Below are 16,023 nucleotides of genomic sequence, written 5' to 3'. Positions count from 1 at the left end.
AGAATATGGGCCAAGCATTTTATATCCAGCTAAAATGACCAGAAAGTATAAAGGCCATAGATAAGTTGTTATGAACATGTGAGAACTCAGCAAATGTCCCCATGAGATCATTCCTGAGGAATCTACTAGAGAATGACCTTCATACGACCATGAAATAACTAGAAAAACTTTAGCGCAAGGGCTGGTGGTGACCACTGAATTTATTTAGTTGTAGGACTAAAAGCAAACATCAAGGGTAAGGGTGGCATAATGGCTTGTCCTTGTCATATGCTCTGACAATGTAGATTGAGTGCATATCAAAAACGGGAAAGGGAGAATATGTGAAAAATAGGATAAACTCACCAATTGCCTTACAGTGATTAAGAGTGAATAATAATACATCACTTTAACTAGATGTCAGGGAGAGGAAGCAGAAGGTGAAGAAGTTGTAACTTGTTAATTTTAATATTGCTCGAAGTAGGGACCAGTGGACTATTATCTAAAAAAAGGAAGGAAATGGTATTTCTCAAAGGTATTATGAAAGTAACAATTAGAACAAAATATGGAACTATCCAACGGAAATATTTTTTTAAGATCGAGAGAGAGAGGGAAAAAGCAGATAACCATATAGTGAAATATTTTAAATTGAAAAAGAAAAAGCATGTTGGTCTTTATCAACAATATAAATGAGGCAAACTCACATGTTAAATGAAAGTATTTTCAGATCGTCAAACGAAGCCAAGTCTAACGCCGTCACATACTGAAGGGTTACATGTGTACAGAAACACTGAAAACAAAGAGACTGAGACTGTTTAAAAATAAAAGGATGGACAGACAAACAGATACCAGGCAAAATACAAAACACAAAAAATGCAAGGGTCATGTCTATCTGTCAAGTTAGAATTCTGACCAAGAAGCATTCAAAAGAAAAAGAGGGGCTTTTTATAATGCTACTGGCTAAGTTAACAATGGAGATATATATCCGCTTCATAGCACAGCGATCAACTTTTGTAAAGTAAAAACTACAGGAGGAGTAGATGGACTAGAAACGCATCAACAAGAGAAAAGTTTAACGCGTGACTCTCAGTCGAAGACAAATCAAGTGGACAAAAAAAACAAGTAAGGGTTTAGGAAACCTGACCCAGTGCTACCGAAAATGTGGTTAGAGGCAGGTGCCTCTTTATAATACTTCATATATATATATATAAAATATATATATAATACTTTATAAACTGTGGTTATCAGACAGTGAGATAGGAAGCTTGCCCCAGAATATCAGTCAATGTGCCACTTCCTTCATGGAGAAAGTCTCGCTTCCAAAGCCGGGGGGCGGGGGATCAGCTGAACTTTTATGTGCTTATAGTGACACAGTAAACTGGCTACTTTGAGTCGCGCCGACCTAAGGCCATAATCAACATGGTAACTCTTACAAATATCTCAAGCTCTGAATCCCAACGTAAAGGAATATACCTCACTTTGAAGTGCACATGGAATGTTCGTGCGGATATCTCAGGCCGTAAGGAAAACCGCACTAAAATGCAAATAACACGAACAGCGCTGTCTGCCTACAATGCTGGAAACTGAGAGCGCTAATAATCAAGCTTCTTCCCCTGGGCATTTTGTTTTTTTAACGTACATACTTTTAAGTGATTCCTGCAAAAAAAAGGGGGGGGCGGGGGGAATGAAAAAATAGAATTCTTGGAAATACTACTACTAATAATGAAATCATCACATCTGAACAAATGTCCTACAGTAAAAATCATTATCAGAGGGAAATTCACGCGCTAGATACCTATATCAATGAATGAAGTTAAACAAAACATTTGATAGAAAAAGACCAAAGGAAAGCATACGGAATTATTAAGATAAGAGTGAAAAATTAGTGCATTAAAAAGCAGAGACAGACCAAAGTAGTACATACATAAGAAGGCTTATTATTTGGAAACACTAATAACGTATACGAACTGTTAGGTAACTTTTGCTTGAAGAGAGGAAGTACAAATATACTAACTAAATGATAAGGGATATGTAGCCGCCAAAACCTAGCCTACTAATTTGTATAATTTTATGCAAATAAATATGAGAATCTCAATGAAATAGATAACTTTCTAGGTAAATATAATTTACCAAAATTGAACCCAGTAGAGCCTTAAAGTCTCAACGGACAGAAATATGTAGAAATACAAATTTGTAAAACAGAAACCTAACAAAAACATATCAGACCAAGATGGCTTCACAGAGGATTTATACTAAATCTTTAAAGCAAAGATCATCTGAGTGTTACTTCAGCAATTCTAGAGCCTAGAAGGTGAAGAAATACTTCTAATTTCTTTTTTGTGAAACAAAATATAATACTGATAGTGAATTACTACAAAGGGTAAAGCATTAGCAAACATAACTCAACACCTTAAATAAATACATAACCAAGTGGGGTTTATTTCAGGAATACAACGATCATTTAATATGAGGAAATCTGTTAACATAATGTATCAAATTTATACATGTAAGGAGAAAATGAACTGATAACCTCCACAGACCCTGAAAAGGCATTGGACAAATTTAAAGCCCATACATGTTAAAGACTCAATGAAATAGAAATTGAGAGATACTTCCATTATATATCTTGACCCCAAATTTAGCATCAATATAAATGGGCAAACAGTCGAGTCTCTCCTGTTTGTGATATAATAAAAAATAAATTTGTTTTTTGTCCCAGGTTCCTGGCACAGAGCTTCAAAAACCCTTGAAATTTCCTGAATGATAGAAATGTCTCGTTATTCATGAGCCCCTTGATAGTGGAGTTTATAAACTCAATACTTTATAAACTCAATACTTGAGTTTATGCTAATAAGATGGTTCGTGGCAGGGGCGCCTGGGTGGCACAGCGGTTAAGCGTCTGCCTTCAGCTCAGGGCATGATCCCGGCGTTCTGGGATCGAGCCCCACGTCAGGCTCTTCCGCTATGAGCCTGCTTCTTCCTCTCCCACTCCCCCTGCTTGTGTTCCCTCTCTCGCTGGCTGTCTCTATCTCTGTCAAATAAATAAATAAAATCTTTAAAAAAAAAAAAAAAGATGGTTCGTGGCAATGATTCATGGGGAGAGAGTTTGATAGCTTCAGGATGGGGGCTAAAGCCAGAGGAACCAACCATGCTATTAGAGGGTTGGAAATCTCAGCAACCCCCCACCCAACACACACACACACATACCAACCTTGGGGAAAGGGAGAGGGACTGGGGATAGAGTTAAGACAATGATTTAATAATCCTGGAGCACAAGGGAGCTTCCCGGGTTGGTGAACACCTTGATAGGCTCAGAGGGTAGCAGGCTCGGCTTCTGTAAGGAGAAGGCATGGAAACTCTGTGGCCCAAGTTCTTCCCCTCAAGATCTTGCCCTATGTACTCTTCATTTGGCTGTTCATTAGTATCCTTTATAATAAAATGGTAACTGTAAATAGTGAATTACCAACCTGAGGAGGTTGTAAGGAGCCCCCAGTTAGTAGCCAGCAAGGCAGAAGTACAAATAGCTTAAGAACACTACCCAGGATTTTCAACCAGCGTCCGATGTGGGGCCAGTCTTGTGGAACTGAGAACCTTCACCTGTGGGGTCTTCACAGACCCCCTGTGGGTAGTTACTGTCAGAACTGAACTGAATTGTAAGACGCTCAGTTAGTGTCACATAATTGGTTTGGAACTCACTGCAAAAATCAGAAACAAGACAAGGATGGCCACTATTTTAATACAAGAAAAAGCAATTAGAGGCATAAGAATTTAAAAAGAAGAGATAAGATTACATACACGTGCAGATGATATGTTTCTAGGAAACTTACAATGAATGAAAACCTCCTATGAATAGTAAAAGCATTTTGTAAAGTAGCAAGATAAAAAATTAACATACAGAAACAGTTTTCATAACCACTTAGAAGAAACAGTAATAACAGTAACTTGGAAGAAATAATGGAAAAGAAGATCCCAGATGCCATTTATAATAGCAGAAGCAAAATAAAACAAAACGTAGACACAAATTTAATGAGAACTGTGTACAACCGACAGGAGAAAATCCATAAAACACTCTTACAGGACAAAAATTAAACTTGAACAAATGGAAAAAGATGCCATCTTTTTGACGAGAACAATCAATATCAGAAAGGTACCAACTTTCTCCAACTTAAAATCTATAAACCTAATGTGATCCCACTGAAAATATCCAACTTACTAATTTTTTTTCTGGAGCCAGACAAGCCAATTATTATTTATTTTGGAAAATAAATACAAGACTAGTCAGCAATCTCCCCCATGCCCCACAAAAATAGCAGTGGGGGACTACCCATACATTGAAACATTTATAGAGCCCCTGTAATTAAAACATTATGCTATTGGTACATAAATAGACAGATGACTAATGGGAGAGAGTATAAAATCCAAGATAGACTTGTGGGACTGAGAACCTTCACCTGTGGGGTCTTCACAGACCCCCTGTGGGTAGTTACTGTCAGAACTGAACTGAATTGTAAGACGCTCAGTTAGTGTCACATAATTGGTTTGGAACTCACTGCAAAAATCAGAAACAAGACAAGGATGGCCACTATTTTAATACAAGAAAAAGTTTAGTGTTTGACACAAACAAATGGCGTTGGCATAACTGATAGCCATGTGGATGAGGGTAAAACTGGATGCGTCCCTCACACCTCACACTAGGGCAAATTCCAAGTGGATCCGATATTTAAACGTAAAAAGACTGAGTCATACAAACACTAGAGGAAAGTATAGGTCAACTTCTTTATGACCTAGGAAGGAGGAGGACTTTCCTAACTGTGATTTTATACCTGGAATCAATAAAGGAAAATGGATAAATTTGTCTACCTAAAATTAAAAAAAAAAAATTAAATGCCTGCCCAAAACACCATCAGCAATGCCAAAAGTTAAATTAAAAAATGGGACAAAATCGTAACTAATATCCCAAAGGGCCAATATCTCTAATATATACACATTTTCTAAATATTGAAAAGAAATTCAAATCCTAGTCTAACAACCCAGTAGAAATATGGGGAAATTACAGAAAAATAAATGCAGGGGCGCCTGGGTGACTCCTTTGGTTGAGAGTCTGCGTCTGGCTCAGGTCATGGTCCTGGGGTCCTGGGACTGAGTCCTGCGTCGGGCTCCTTGCTCAGGGGGAGTCTGCTTCTCCCTTTCCCTCTGCCCCCCGCTTGTGCTCTCTATCTCAAATAAACAAAATCTTTAAAAACAAAAAAAGAAAAATATTGACTACAAAGAATGAAATACAGGGAATATATAAACGTCCATGAGTTCATAATGATAACAGTTTTTTGAAACCTCATTGCTACAAGCTGATCCTTTGTGACTCATTGTTTTGAATACCTATTGTGGCATAATAAGCCTACCCCAAAATGCAGTGGCTTAAAAAAAACCAAAAACCTCATTGACCACCCCTGGATGTTGCTGGAGTATGATCTCATTATTCCGAAAGCTGATTTTTTTTTTTTTAAGGGAAGGATCCAGGTGCCTTGTATTTCAGGCTATTGGAATCAACGATGAAATAAAATAATTTATAGAAAAACCACAGCCAATAAATGCAAAAAAAAAAAGGTGGAAACAGAAAAATCACTATTTTGCACTCCTTTTTGAAATGATGGATCTAGGCAATGATCACCAATTATTATTAAAAGTTTTGGGTGAGGACGCCTAGGTGGCTCAGTCGGTTCAGCATCTGCCTTCCGCTCAGGTCCATGATCACAGGGTGCTGGGATCGAGTGTGACGTCGGGCTTCTTGTTCAGCGGGGAGCCTGCTTCTCCCTCTGCCTGCAGCTCCCCCTGCTTATGCTCTCTCTGTCTGACAAATAAATAAATAAAATCTTTTAAAAAAATAAAAGTTTTGGGTGGAAAGTTGATGACAAACTTTAAACCAGGCTGGAAACTCCTGGACGCACTGATGGATGTCAACCTCAGTACAAGGCAGTCGACGCCCCGCACCCCCGACCTGGTGTGGCAGAACCAGCAGCGCACCACTTACGAAGTATTCGTGACGAGAACGAAAATCGTCAAGCGTCTAGATGCAGGTATCAGTTTATAAAGAATATGGAGGATAGAAAAATATGTTAAATGACATCCCAAGACTACAAATCCAAATCCATAATGTAAGAAATCCCACATGACAAAGTACCCAGTTTCTTCAATAAATAAATGGCATAAAACAAAACCAAAATGAAACCAGTAACAAAGAAATAGTGGCCATTCTATTTGATTGAAAGAGACTTACGAGTGGCCAAGTTCAGGCCCAGCAAGATGATGGCCCCCTTGGAGCTCACTGCTGGGGACGTGGTGGAGGGGGGTTACCACTGTACACAGTGAGTCACTGGTGGTGATGGTTTAGGACAAATTTTATGGTGCACTCTTTTCTTGTTTAAAAGATTTTATTTATCTGACAGAGAGAGAGCCAGAGAGCACAAGCAGGGGGAGCGGCAGAGGGAGAGGAGAAGCAGGCTCCCCACTGAGCAGGGAGCCCTATTCGGCGCTGGGATCATAACCTGAGCCAAAGGCAGCCGCTTAAGCAACTGAACCACCCAGGCGCCCCCAGGGCTCTCTTGAGCCTCCGTATCATAGACCATACACAGAGGTTCAAGAGGAGAGGAACCCATTTTGACCACCGACAGCTTTATTTCTCAGCTGGCAAGAACACTAAATGTTTTAAGAACACAGATGCAGTTCTGACTATGAACTCTTGGCAAAACAGGGGCAGTTGCACTGGCTTACATTGCCCTCCTAGAAAAGAAGCTGCTTCTAGCAGTTTCTCGACATTCTTGATTGGGACTGACAATTCTTTACTGTGACAAAATTTGGGGCTTTGCTTCATGAATTCCTTTTCTCTTCAGTTTGATCCTGCCTGGAAAGATGTCTTAGGGAGCACTGTATTCTCCTGATCCGAGGAGAGCCTCCCCTCATATACACAGACATGCCAAGGGGTGCCTAAGCCTTCTAGCAAACAGATCGGGAACATCTCTGTTTTTCTTTGGAGATACGCCTACTCTGGGTACCTGCTCGTTCGGTTTTCTTGCACCTCTTTGCAAAGTGTGCTTTCCTAAAGTTCAGTTATCAGAACGTTTGAAACAGCTCTCCAGCCTGTCGCTTTTGTGATGCTATCCTAAGCGGTCATTTTAGACAAGGCTTTGGAGATGGATGACAATCTTCGCCAAAGCCTTCCACCTCCTCCTGGGAAACTGCCAACACGAGAGTGGCTTGTCGCACAGGAAGCAGTTCCTTACAATGACCGTCACCCTGCTCTGCTGGGCGCCCAAGCGGTTGCCCCGGAGTCACGTGATTCGGCAGTCATCTCTTACACTGACGTATGCGAGGGCCCAAAGGAAACGCTGCCTGTGTGTGTGAGGAAGCCTTTTTGTACGTGTGCCTAAGACTTTAAGCCAAAGGAAACTTCCTACGCCATCTTTTTTTTTTAATTGCATCAAATACCCGTTAAACTTTTAAACTGTATTTAAAAGCTTGTATTCTAGTTTGGCGATGCACTTTATATAATATCAGGATGAATACTACATGAACTTGAAGGGAAACAAAGAAAACACATAGTGTTGTGTGTATATATATATATATTAAAGATTATTTATTAATTTATTTGTCAGAGAGAGAGTGGGAGCACAAGTGGGGAGCCTCAGGCAGAGGGAAAAGCAGGCTCCCACCTGAGCAGGGAGCCCGATATGGGACTCAATCCCAGGACCCTGGGATCATGGCCTCAGCTGAAGGCAGATGCTTAATGACTGAGCCACCCAGACATACCTATTTTTTAAAAAATAAAAAAAGACTTCTCTTCAAGGAGGTGGCCTTGTGGCAGACGCACACTCGCAGATCCTTGTGGAGACCTAGCCCGCAAGACCGTCACCCTCCAGGCGGAGCCCCGTGACACCACTGAGAATGTCAAAGCCAAAATCCAAGACAAAGAGGGCATCCCGCCGGCCCAGCAGCGTCAGATTTTTGCAGGCACACAGCCGGAGGACGGCTACCCTGTCTCAGATTACAATATCCAGAAAGAGTCCACCCTGCCTTTGATGCTTTGCCTGCGAGATGGCATCATCGAGCCTTCCCTCCACCTGCTGGCCCAGAAAGACAACTGCGACAAGATGATGGCCGAAGTGTGACGCTCGCGGCACCCCGGCGCTGTCAGCCCGCCTCAAGGAGTGCAGCCACACCAGCAACCTGGCCGCAAGGAGAAGGTCAAAGAAGCCCCCTGCACCCCCTCTTCCTTGGCTGTGGGGGCAGCCTCCCGCCCGAGCCCCAAGGCCCTAGGGCCTCCGTAAAGTTTTCCTTTCATTGACTGGAGCAGTAAAAGATAAATACATAAATAACAATAAAAAACCTGCCTTCGTCTTGACAGACTTTCGCCTTTGGTTCACGGGTCTCCAACTAAAAGCTACAGTTCTGTTCTGAAGGTGCACCGTAATGTATTCTGATTCATTTACTCATTTATCCGTGTTCTTGCACCGGTCTGAATGTCTAATACATGGTTCTTTCGTGAAGGCTTTTGTGTTCAGTTTAGAAATGTGATGTCTATTTTAGGAACTAGGAAGAAATACAAATTGCTTCAATAGAAAGCTGTATTTAACTTTTTTAAAAGAGAGAGAGGCTAAAGATACCACCAACCAAATGCAATATGTAGATTATGTTTAGATCCTGATTTAAATACGCCAACTATAAAAAGACATTTTGAGACAATTGGGGAAAACTGAACATGGACTGATTTTTAGATGAATTAAGGAATTATTAATGTTGCTGCATATGATAAAATTATGGTTATGTTATGGTTATAAATTTTGTATGTGTTAAGAGATTTTTACCCAAGTATTTACAAGTGAAATGATATGTCTTGGATTGTTTTAAAATACTCTAGCAAAAGGGAAAACATAGTAGCGAGAAGGACAAAATATAAATAAGACGAACAGAGTGTTTATAACCATGGAGGCTGGGAGATGGATGAATGCAGGCTCAGGATTCCATTCTCTCTGTGTGTGTTTGAAACTTCCCATAATAAAAGGTCTGAATTCCCTCACTCACATCTCCCCCGGTGAAGCCATTGAACTCAAAAGAGCAAGATCAAGTGTTAGATCAAATAAAAGTTTTATAATATAAATTGCTTTCTTTAGGTTGCTTTCTTTGGTCTTGAAAGGCTTTTAACAGATAGAAGTTAAAATATTATGGAAAAATAAAAGACCATTGTCACAGTCTGTTAATCCCATATGCTTCCCGTGAGAAGGATAAATACTTATATGGCAGTTTTATGGGATCCAGAGCCCAATATAGGAAAATTTCCCAAAGGACTCTCTAACCCTCCATCCTTTATTTCTTCTTCGTTTTTTTGTTGGGTTTTTTTTTTTTAATCAGTGGGTGGGGGGAGCAGAAGGGGGGGGAATTGAGGCATGAGATAATCTCTTATTTGACCAGTTAGAGCAAAGTCAAGATGGGGGCCGGTGGCCTTTGGTTTGAGATACACTGGTGTGATGGAAACCTATATACATTAAGGCCAGGAGGACAATCATTAGAAATTGCCAGGTGAAGCTAGCTTTGCCCTCATAGTGTATCATTTAGAAAGCAACTCTTCAGCAAATGACTCTTTCGAGAACTAGCACCTGGTTTGCTACTGGACTCCAGGACATTATAAAAACACTTAACCATGAAATATTCGGTGACTATACAGCCCAAACTGATCCCAAACCATAAACTAGAGTGCACATCATCCATTAATTACAAGTGGCACTTGTAAGACCAGGCCCAAGTTTGAACATACAAGTAAGCTGCGAGCTGCTTCTGTCCCCAGTACATCCACTCCTGTCATATGTCACCCATGCTCAGCCTACACCTAGGACCTCACAGACAGCTTCCTATGATCAGTGAGCTAAGAGGGAAAGCCTTTAGCCTTTGTAGAATACTTAGCACAAGACAGGGTTTTTTTTGCAGTGGCCAAAAGTATACTATTATACTATATGTGCCATTATATTATAGTTAGTGTCCTTGAAGGACTGCAGAGAAGAAACCTCCTTCTAGTGGGTGGAGCTTGACGTAGCACGTTGTTGTCCACTTTCCCTACTAGGGAAGCACGCCTGAGATAAATAAGGTCCTGTGGTGATACAAAAAGGGTGGCGAATTGTTAGCTGTATGGTCAGGGACTTGAAAGGGGCAAGATAAGAAAATGGATGACAAGGAAGATGGGAGAAGAGGTATGTCGATGGATTTAACATCCTCTTAAAATGGGGCCAGACTATAAAAGTATTTATGCATTTTGTGAATCTTCAAAATGGAGAAGACTTTCCACAATCTGGAAGACAAGAGGACCTGTTCTGTGGGTGTTGGTCAGCCTCCTCTCCCAGTCACCCCAGAACTTGCTCAATGGATTCATAAATAAAATGGGCTCAGTGACATGGACTTCCCGTTAGCAAGGCTGATTGTGCTTACTGCCATTACTGTTGCCTGATGTGCCAGCAAAGCGACCAACTTTGCACTTGGGGACAGCCAGGCACCTTGGGGCAGGTCGATCACATCATAAAGTGGTAGTGATTTGACCCCAATGGAATAGACACTTATTCTGATTTTGATTTGTTTCCCTCGCTCACCATGTCTCTGGAAGAAACACCGACTAAGGCTTGCTAAGTTCTGGTATCTCATACTTACCAATAATATTGACTTAAATGCAAAAATTCTTTTGAATATGGAATTCCATTAACCCTAGCTTTCTCTTATTCTTATTCGTGAAAGGAAAAGAGAACTTTTCCAATCATACCCAATAAAGAGTACGTCTGTGAGATTGTAGTATGTCTGGATTTCTCTAAAATAGATGTTTCTTGTTTGCTGTAGAGATGCTGTTCCCATGCAGAGATATTATGTTCCAGGCAGTGGACTCCGGGCACCATAACTGTGATTTTTTTCACAAAAGCATTGTGGCCCTTTTAGGCTACACAGGAAAGATGGTTTTTCTGTTTGCGGGCATCTACTAAAGGGAAGAAGAGCAATAGGTCATCATTATGTTGAATGAGACTAAGCAACCAGGAGACATATTATTTAAAACTTTTAAAATCATTTGGTAAAATAGATAGGACTTGTAATGTTTTTAATGTAGATTGGAACAAGAGGGTAGAATCTAAGTCTGCGATTTTGAAATACTTAGCAGTTGCTGGCATGTTGGGCAGTGTTGTGGCTGAACTAGGGGCAACTGGAAATGAGGGCAACATCGTTTCATTAACAGTAGAAACAGTGAATTAAACTGTATTTTTACTAACTTTGGGTCCTTCTACAAGGTATCCAGGTACAGAAAGGCTCTCGTTTGAATTTTGTTTTGTTTTGTTTTGCTTTAAAAGTGATATAGTTACAGAAAGGACACCTTCTTCTGCTTTCAGATGCAAAGGATACAATTCAGTTTGTTAGGGCTGCCATAGCGGACTGGGTGGCTGAAACAATAGAGGTTTGTTTTCTCATAGTTCGAAAAGCTAGAAAAGTCTGAGATCAAGGTGTTGTCGGGATGAGTTTCTTCTGAAACCTCTCTTCTTGGCTTGTAGATGTCCCTCTTCTCCCTGGGTCTTCCAGGGTCTTCTCTGTTCTATCTGTCTGTATCAAAATCTCCTCCTTATAAATATACCAGTCAGGTTGGACTAGGGCTCATCCTAATGTCCTCATTTTAACTTACTTACCTCTTTAAAGACTTAGTCTCCAAATACAGTCATATTCTGAGGTACTGGGGGTTAGAAATTCAGCATACGAATTGGGGGGAACATAATTCAGCCCTTAACAGGTACTTTGAGAATAGATTATCTGCAAGAAGTGGTCACTGCAGGGCTCCCCCTGCCCATGCTTTCGGCTCCCCTTTATCAGCTCTGCGCACCCTTCCTCCAGCTTCTGCATGCTTTGCTATTAAAAGCTTACCCTTACTTGCAGCTTTCTGAGGATTGCCCTTGAGCCCTGGACGTCTCCTGCCCCTCCCCCCACCACACTCCATTCCACCCCGCCCCACCATGCAGAGGGTTGGAAGTGCCTGGGAGTCTTAAAAGTCCACTTGACCTCCCACCCCAGATGGCCCTTAACCAGTTGGAGTACAAAAGCCTATGTCTTTAGGACAGAACAAACTCTGAAGCCTAATTGTTGCCCTAGAGTTCCCAGCAGGACCAGGTGTGTCCGAGAGATCACCTGCAAGCTCACTCTTGCCTGGTTCCTGCCCCTTTGGGAATCTACTTCACTGTTCCCTCACTGGTTCTCCTGAGAACCTTCCTTAATAAGCCACTTCCATACGGGTCCTTGCCTCAGAGAGGGGTTCCAGAAGAATCCTACGCAAAACCTATTTTGGCTGGTGAAACACAACAGATAATGTGACCTACTATGTCAACACCAGAAGGAAAGAGGCACAGAAGGAAGAATTCTTGTTGTTTAAAGATCACTGAGACAGGATTTTTACACTGGAGATTTAGTCAGAGCTACTAACACAGAAGCCTCCTGCCCTGGGGGTGTGGTGTGTCCTCTAGAAATTTCCACCAGGTCTCCTGATGGAGATTTTTAAAGGGAATTGTGACTCAATGGGTTGACAGTAAAGGAAGGATTTAATTAAAAGCAGAGTGGCCCTAAGGGAACATTTGCATTGAGAGAGGTAGAAGTCACAATTTAATTAAAAACTCCCTCAGCATTAAAATTTTCTGAAGAGAGACTTATCAAAACTTACCAGAAATGGAACATGGGGACAGTGCCTTAACTTAGGAGTCGCCTAGTGTGTGGAAGACATGAAGACCAGAGTGACCGAGGGGTTCTGCCACGTGGAAATGACCTTTCAAATAAGCAGACCCAATTCATCCATGCTTTTTTTAAAGATTTTATTTATTTGTTTATTTATTTGTTTATTTATCTATTTATTTATTTGAGAGCGAGAGCAAGAATGAGTGGGGGCAGGGGAGCAGAGGGAGAAGCAGACTCCACACTCTGCCCAGAGCCAAACGTGGGGCTCAATCCCATGACCCCGAGATCATGACTTGAGCCAAAATCAAGAGTCAGGTGTTGTTTAAAATCCATGGTTTTAGGGGCACCTGGGTGGCACAGCGGTTAAGCGTCTGCCTTCAGCTCAGGGCGTGATCCCGGCGTTATGGGATCGAGCCCCATGTCAGGCTCCTCGCTATGAGCCTGCTTCTTCCTCTCCCACTCCTCCTGCTGTGTTCCCTCTCTCGCTGGCTGTCTCTATCTCTGTCGAATAAATAAATAAAAAATCTTTAAAAAAAAATAAAAAATAAATAAAACCCATGGTTTTAAAACATACACTCAGAATAGAAATATTATCACACATTCCATCCTGAACTTAAAAAAAAAAAAAAAAACTGGGGCGCCTGGGTGGCACAGCGGTTAAGCATCTGCCTTCGGCTCAGGGCGTGATCCCGGCATTGTGGGATCGAGCCCCACATCAGGCTCCTCCGCTATGAGCCTGCTTCTTCCTCTCCCACTCCCCCTGCTTGTGTTCCCTCTCTCGCTGGCTGTCTCTGTCTCTGTCGAATAAATAAATAAATAAAAATCTTAAAAAAAACAAAAACTATATACTTTACCCAGAATTTTCCTCCAGAATACATAGTTTCCTACTGATGAAGAAAGGCAACATATTTCTCACCAATAGGTTTCCTTCTAACATAGGTCAAAGATCCACTTTGGTTTATCTGTAGTCTGCCAAAGCACCTCTGACATGGCAGTTTAATTTCAGTTCTTACAAGGAAGAAAACTCAAGTCCACAATCAGTAGAATTTTATAGTATGATAGTGGTTGCTGCCTAGAACTGATACTTCCCAGACCTCCCTCTAAACATCAAATAGAGGGGCGCCTGTGTGGCTCAGTCAGTTAAGCACCTGCCTTTGGCTCAGGTCATGATCCTGGGGTCCTGGGATCCAGCCCCAAGTCAGGCTCTCTGCTCAGCCTGCCACTCCCCCTGCTTGTGCTCTCTCTCTCTATCAAATAAAAAAATAAATAACATCTTTAAACATCAAATAGAAAATTGAGAGCAAATAAAAACACCCAGAACTTATCCTTATAGTGTAACTCATAAACAGGAAAAGACTACACTTCCCAATTTAAGAGAATGGGAGGGAGATAAATGCCAGAGACCAGCAGAATTGGGGCTGGAGCCCACATAGATGTGGCTGTGCAAGAGTGGAGAATGCGGGGGGTCCTACCAATGGCAGAACATAGGTAATATCAACAAGATTCACCCCTAAAAGGAGAGGAACTCAAGCTGAAGGGAACTACTGAGAACAGGTCTGAGACTTCTCTAATAGAGAAGTCACAGGAAGTAGCTTGGAAAGTGCCAGCAACCTTTGGAAGGTACTACTTCTCGGGGAGAAATAGAAGCCCCCTGAAAGATATCAGTGGCCCCAGAAGACCTCAGTAGATGGTGAAGAAAAGGAAAGAAGTAACTCAGAATAAGGATTCTTCTTAAATAGATGAGACCTACGGATCAGAGAAAGCTTGATCAGAAATAAAGGTACCCCACATCAAAGAAACAGCCCTACACTATGACAACAGAAGAGGGAACTCTTGAGCTGAACATTAGTAAAAATACTTAAGCCTTCCCTCTTTACCCTCCAGAAATTCCTCCTTCAAATAAATGGTCCAGAAAAACCCAACACATTCCAAATACAAACAACAACAACAACAAATCAAAATCGAGCATACACACAAAGATACAGTAAGTGTTAAAAATGAACATCAATTATGCGTTGTTGGATGGAAACACTCAGAAAAGTTCCTATCATACAGCAGAGGAAAACTGCTGAACAATGATCCAACCTGAATCTCTAATACTTTAAAAAGCAATTGTAGATATGGCTGGAGTCAGTGGGGCAGGAAGGGGAGAGCATGGATCACAAGAAACAGAAATGCAAAAAATACAGAATGGACCAAACCAGAGGACGATGTAAAATGATTAGCTCAGGAAAGAGACTGAAAAAGGTAAAATTATCTCAGAAATGAAGATTAAATTATAGGATGTCCAAGGGAGAATGAATTAGCTGAAAATACAGTAAAGGATATAGAGAATATAAGCGGAAAAGAGCCAAGAAAATATTTCAAAAATAAAAAGTTTTTTTTAAAGATTAGAAAGTTAAATTAAAAAATGTTTCAAAGTTCAAAAAAGCAAATAAATAAAAAGATCAGAAAGTGATCGATACAGAATACAGGCAAGGAGGATCAACAGATGTATAATTGGAGCCTGAGAAAGAAAAGCAAAAGAGTGGAATGGAACTAATTTAAAAATTCTAATTCAAAAAAAGTTTTGAAAATAAATAGGATTCAAGTGTATATATTTTATTATATTTTAAAAGCACCACATTTGCCTGGAGAAATTGACTCAGGACAGGTAGAATTATTAGACTTTAAAGATTAAAAAAAATTCTTAGGGACTCTAAACAGAAAGACCAAGTCACTTAACAAAGGGAAAATCAGTACAACATTATGTTTCTGACACAAACATTCAGTGTAAGAAAATAGTGGAATAGCATCTACAAAAGGAGAGATATTGTGGGACAGTTTGCCTGTAATACCAAGGCTGTAGGAAAGCAATTTTAAACATGGCCCAACTCAGGCAATATTGTTCTCATTAGCTCTTCCTGAAAGGGGAATGGAGTTGCACAGGAGCTCAGTTTTTATATGCTATTGAAGTTAAGCTGGTATAAATTCAGTTAGAGCATTAAAGCTTTGAGATGTTAAAGATAGTCCCCATGGTAGCCACGAAGAAAATACTTGTAGAATATATGCAAAAGGAAACCAGAAAGAAATGAAAACCTATAAAAAAAATCAACTAAATACAAAAGAAGACAGTAATACAGGAAATGGGGGGTATATAAGGCATATAGAAAACAAACAGTAAAATGGTAGAATAAAATCCCTTCTTGTCAGTAGTTAGGTTAAATGTATTAAACTCTCCAAAGACAGAGATTAGTAGAATGGATTTAAAGTGTACGATGCAACTACGTGCTGTCTACAAGAAACTCACTTCAGATCCAAAGACCCAAATAGGTTGAA

The 16,023-nt window shown here is 40.7% G+C and overlaps 1 pseudogene; it reads left to right on the top strand.

The window, feature by feature from the left end:
* Positions 1-5,923: 5,923 nt before the first annotated feature.
* LOC123793620 (metaxin-3 pseudogene) lies at positions 5,924-7,171 on the top strand (annotated as a pseudogene).
* The last annotated feature ends 8,852 nt before the right edge of the window (positions 7,172-16,023 follow it).

The sequence above is a fragment of the Ursus americanus genome, chromosome 12 (genome assembly GCF_024610735.1).
Source record: "Ursus americanus isolate L20-20 chromosome 12, mUrsAme1.1.p, whole genome shotgun sequence".
In the NCBI taxonomy this organism is placed as follows: Eukaryota; Metazoa; Chordata; class Mammalia; order Carnivora; family Ursidae; genus Ursus; species Ursus americanus.
The sequence above is the reverse complement of the archived record's forward strand: the minus strand, read 5'-3'. Positions and strand labels throughout refer to the sequence as shown.